Raw genomic sequence first — 6,000 nt, 5'->3', positions numbered from 1 at the left:
TATTCAACAACAGTCAGTTATCTCTGCAAAAAATAAAACCCCTGTTTACATGGAGAACAGGATGCATTTACTGGGTGTAGAACAACAGCATTTTCCACCTAACGCTGACATTTAGAGTAGTCCTCCTTGCCCTGAAGTACCCCCTTTCTTTTGGGAACCCGAGCAACAGTCCTATTGTTTTCAACAATGAGTATTCTGGGCACAAAGGGAGAAACTGTCAGTTTAGGCACAGATAGGAGTTTAGACTGAAGATTGCAGTGGATCTGTGTGAATTTGCCAATACTTTGACCTGGATCCTTCTTTTTGCTCAAAGATCAAGAAATGAAAGTAAAAATACAGCAACAAACCAGCCAAAGGAAAAGCCAGCCATTCACAGTTAATGTTTCTGAGGGGCCATTGTAGAACTGTAATAGTGTGGCAGAATTCAAAGTTGTTTTTTTTAATGGTTTTTTTTTTTTTAAGATTTATTTATTTATTTGAGTGGGGTAGGGAGGGGCAGAGGGAGAGGGAGAGAGAATCTCAAGCAGACTCCCCACTGAGCATGGAGCTGATGTGGGGCTGGATCTCATGACCCTGAGATCACGGCCTGAGCCAAAACCAAGAGTGGGAAACTCAACCGACTGAGGCACCAGGTGGCCTGCTTCTCAAGCTGTTTATTTATTATTATTATTATTTTTAAAAGATTTTATTTATTTATTTGACACAAAGAGAGGCAGTGAGAGAGGGAACACAAGCAGGGGGAGTGGGAGAGGGAGAAGCAGGCTTCCCGCTGAGCAGGGAGTCGAAGGCAGACACTGAACAACTGAGCCACTCAGGCACCCTCAAGCTGTTTATTTTATTTTATTTTATTTTTTAAAGATTTTTTATTTATTTATTCGACAGAGATAGAGACAGCCAGCGAGAGAGGGAACACAAGCAGGGGGAGTGGGAGAGGAAGAAGCAGGCTCCTAGCAGAGGAGCCTGATGTGGGGCTCGATCCCATAATGCCGGGATCACGCCCTGAGCTGAAGGCAGACACTTAAACGCTGTGCCACCCAGGCGCCCCCAAGCTGTTTATTTTAAAGAGAAATAGATATAATAAAGAAAATTAGTGGGTGTGAGGGTTATACCGACAAGATGGTGTCACTGGTGCAGTTCTCTCTACTCATCAAGATTGGCTGGTACTCTGCCCTGTTCCTCCGCAGGCCTACAGAGCCATGTGCTGTAGTTACCTGAAAAAAGGAAAGGAAAGGAGGAGAGCAGCTGAGGAAAAAAAGAAGCAGGATGAACAGAAATGGAAATAAGAGAGAACTGACAGAAGCCTAAGATTGCAGCATACTGAAGTGAGCCTGCCTTTCTCTGGTATGGTGTGGATGAACAATGCTTTCTGTACTGTGTTATGCTCAAAAATGAACGAAAGAAAAAGAGAGAGAGAAAAAGAAAGAAAGAAAGAAAGAAAGAAAGAAAGAAAGAAAGAAAAAGAAAGAAAAGGAAAAGAAGGAAAGAAAGAAAGGAAGGAAAGAAGGGAGGGAAGGAGGAAGGAAGAAAGGAAGGGAGGGAGGGAGGGAGGAAGAAAGGAAGGAAGGAAGAAAAGTAGTACCATTTGTCCTTCTATTGTCCCTGTTGGAATTTTCATAAGACTATTCCTCTACATGCCCGTCTAGTTAAATTTGTTTTTCTGTGACTATCAGCACCCCATATATGTTTTTTAAAGGTACTTTCTTATTTAGTTGTATTTCTTTTTTGGCTACTTAAGACTTACCATTATTATAACAATATTCTGCTCTTATTCACTACAATGTACATATTCTGGGTGAAACAGGTTTTATGAACTCACCTAAAAACCTAAGTGCCCCTCTTAACCTTGTTTCCATAGGGAAATGCATTTCAAACAAGCAGCTGACATACAGACTGCTAGAACACAAGTTGTACATCACTGACTATCTGGAACGTCAGGGCCACACAATACGTAGCAACAAAGCAGTTACATGTGCTTTTTCACTTCCGTGATCATCCTTCTCCCAAGTGCAGATGTTTCAAGGTTTCTGTGAGCTGATGGAAGAATAGAAATTCTCCAAAAACAACAACAAAGAAACCACAATAAATCAACGAGGGAAAATAGACATTAAACTCCTTATGAGATTGGCACATTATTAATCCATCCAAAGAAAATTTTACGGGACAATGTGCAGATACAGATTTCTTTAAAAAATTTGTGTCTTTTCTGATTCAAGGCATACATCTAAGAAAGAATGCTAAGAACTCAGAGGTGCCAAGTAGCAACAAAACTTGACCTAAAGGCAGTGTAGGTATAAAATGGAGGATATAGAAAGTACAGAAAAATAGCAAATACAGCCAATTACTATCTACTTTATACTAAGCAAATTAAAATTAGATAATACAAATTCAAAATACGTTATTTTGATAAATATGAATTTGTACCATTCCGGGCTTGGGGAGACCGTATTAGGGTAACAGCAGCTTAACTGCTCTTTGTGGAATTTTCCAAAACAGTTACAAGGATTGATATAAATAACTGTACTAGTCAAATTTTGTATACTTCTCTCTCTTTTGCAAGATGAAAAGAAGTATACGACAGCATAGACAATAAAAAGGACCTGGGTCTGCAGCTGGTTAAGAGTCCAACTCTTGGTTTCAGCTCAGGTTGTGATCTCAGGGTCGTGAGATCGAGCCCTGGGTCAGGCTCTGTGCTCAGTGGGAAGTCTGCTTGAGATTCTCTCTCTCCTTCTCCCTCTGCCCTTCCCACTTGTGCATGCTCTTTCTCTAAAAATACATAAATAAATCTCAAAAAAAAAAAGGGGCCATCAACTATTAAAACATTTTTGGCACATAGGAAATACATGTAAAATGGAAATAAAAGGAAAGTAGTGCCAGAACAATCAAGATAGTTGTTATGTTTCCAAAAACCTTAAAGTAACACTCCTACATGATGTCCGGAAGCCACATTCAGCAAGGACAACAAATAAAAAAGATACCTAGAAAAATCAAAGAATGACCACATTTCTGAGACTGTTTCTGAGATCCACAAACACAGACAAAAGACAAAGATTAAAAATAACAAAACCTGGTTTGTGAAATAGAAAAATGGAATAAAAACAAGGAACATCTGGAAATAATGGATGATAAAAGAATGCCAAAGTGGATGTTGTTCCAAGAAACTATGAAAAGACCAAACTTATGTTGAGCATTTAGACACAGGCCTATTCACCGAAACCCATGATCTGCTCTGTAGTGGTGGCTGCTGCTTTTGAGAGCTCCTGGGACCAGTGGGGGAAGAGCTTGGCTTCAGAGAAGTGACAGAGAACTCCTTGAGGCTTAAGCCAGGAGCTCCCTCTGCACTCATTTATGTTGCAGCTTTAGGATACAACATAACAGAGCTCAAGACAACAGCATTGGCAGCCCTTCTGGCTTGACTATCTTTTGTTGGAGAAATCTCATATTGGGGTTTGGTGGTTGAAAGACTTATTTCCCCATTGGGGAAAAGATGAGGTCCAGGTAGCTTCCAGCCCTACCTAGACATATGTGACCCTAGGCCAACCAAATGGCCATAGGGAGTGGAGGGTTTCATTCAGTGCATGCACCAAAGAGGATTTCAAGGATAGAACTGTACTACGGTGACCAAATTCTGTAAAATCTCCAAATGCCTTTGACTTCCACTGTAATTTAAGAACGCGTAAATCTAAGCCTATCTGGGGCAGTTGTAAAGATGACCCTCTTGTGAAACTGGCCAAGTGATCAGTGCTTTGTCTACACGTGCTGCATCAGTTAGGATGCTTTTGGTAGCAGGCAACAGAAAAATCAGACTATGGCTTAAACTACAAGGACACCGATACTTCACTTAGAAATCTAGGTAGGCATTCCTAGGGTTGATTTGCTTGTTCAGATAGGTCATCAATGACTCCAGCTCTTTCTATCCCCGATGGGACTGCTCTCAACACATTGGTGTTAACCCTCATGGTCACAGTTCCAGGCATCACATTCTTATATTACAGTTTTCAAAGCTAAACTTGGAGGACAGTAAACAAGAACAACTTTTTCTTTGCATGCTGCTCTTACCAGAAAGGGCACATTTCTCCTGAATTCTCTGGCAGATTCCCCTTCGATCTCACTGATCAGAACTTGGTCACATGCTCACTCCTGGGCCAATTACTCTCAAGGAGAAACCAAGTTGTTAATAATTGGCTTAGACTATTAGTTGGGCACATGGTAGCTAGGATGAAGTTGGGACTCTGCCATCAAGGAGTGGAGAAGAAACTGCCAATTTGGCCTTTGGGAAAAGGTAAATAGGTAAATAAGAAGCCTAAGCAAGATGTTATACAGACTACATAAATGTTTATGATGCTGCTGTGGCATGGGTAGAAACATGCAAGAGTCTGGATAGGCTAAGTCATGCTGCAGAAACAAATAATCCCAAGTAAACAGAGGTTTATTTACAGGTCCATCATGCATCCACTGCAGCTTTGCTCTACTCACAGGCCCAACTCACAGACCACTTCCTGTATGAGATGCCGCTGGTCTTGCAGCAGAGGAAAGAGACCACAGTGAACTAGGTGCTGGCTCTTGATGTTCCTGCTCCAAAATGACACCTGTCACTTACGCTCACAGTTTATTACCTAAAGCAAGTCATTTGGCCATGCCTGGGTTCGCTAGCCAAAAGGGTCATCCTCCTGTGGGAAGGTGAGCTCAGGGAGGGGGCAACAGATATTTTGAGTGAAAATGCAATCTATCAAAAAGATGATTGTGTCATTTAGGCATTACTCACGCCAATATGCTCATGCACATTTGTGACTCAGCACTAAGCTTTTGTAAAACTTGGTTCTTTCTGTTGCCATTGAAGCACAGTGGCCAGACCTTACTATTTATCCTATGATGATAAGCCACTCAAAGAACCACGAAAATGTACAATAGCATTTATTGTTTTCTCCTTAAAAATGTTCAATAAACAATGCATCCATATTAAAAACAATTTAAAACAGCCACAAAAGATCTCATTTCCTGAGCTCCACCTCCCCTTTCCCCTTCAGCTTTAAGCCCTTCTGAGTGCAAAAAGGATTTTAACTGTCTTCCAACATATCGTGTTCTCTTTTTAATCTAGAATTAGGCCGGCTCAAGGGATAGTTCTGACACAATCACAATAGCCTACTCTTTCACAGTTCAGAGCCTAGTTGAAAAAAGCATACACTTTATTGTTGAGAAGCTCATTTATACTGGGGGCAAACCCCACACCTAAGCTCTACTCTAGTCCTCCCTGGACACAGACTGCCTGATAGAGTCTTTGCAAAGCAACTCTCTCCCAGAGCATTCTTTCCTTCACATTCAACTCTTGCATCCTCAGGATAAGAATTGGGGCAATTATGTAACTATATGTGATTTCTCTGAGATTAATTATGGGAGGAAACATTGCTTTCATTGTTGTCTAGGGCTTTGCAGAAGCATTTAAAGCAAGCTTTTGCACTTAGGGCTTATTGTAACTTATTGTGTGATTAACAAAGTTCTATAGCAGGGCACCTGGGTGGCTCAGTCAGTTAAGTGTCCGACTCTTGGTTTTGGCTCAGGTCGTGGTCTCAGGGTCCTGGGATTCAAGCTCCATGTCAGGCCCCATACTCAGCATGGAGTCTGCTTGGGATTCTCTCTTCCCTCTCTCTCTGCCCCTTCCCACCCCTCTACTCTTTCTCTCTCTAAAATAAATAAACACATCTTAAAAAAAACCCAAAAAACCCCACAAAGTTTTATGTCAACATATTATATAGAAATCACAAATGACTTTTTTGCAAGTTAATAGATTAACTTCTTTGTTCTCTAAAGAACTCAAAATGGATTTGAATAGGGCATACATAAGACATAACTCGCCATTACTCCATCCTGCAAACCACCGTTCTACTTTCTGCCTCTTATGAATTTGACCCTCTAGGTACCTCATATAAGTGGAATCAGAGTATTTTTCTTTTCTAACTGGCTTATTTCACTTCACATAATGTCCCCAAGGTTCATCCATGTTGC

The sequence above is a fragment of the Ailuropoda melanoleuca genome, chromosome 3, assembly GCF_002007445.2.
Source record: "Ailuropoda melanoleuca isolate Jingjing chromosome 3, ASM200744v2, whole genome shotgun sequence".
In the NCBI taxonomy this organism is placed as follows: Eukaryota; Metazoa; Chordata; class Mammalia; order Carnivora; family Ursidae; genus Ailuropoda; species Ailuropoda melanoleuca.
This window is presented reverse-complemented; position numbering follows the sequence as displayed.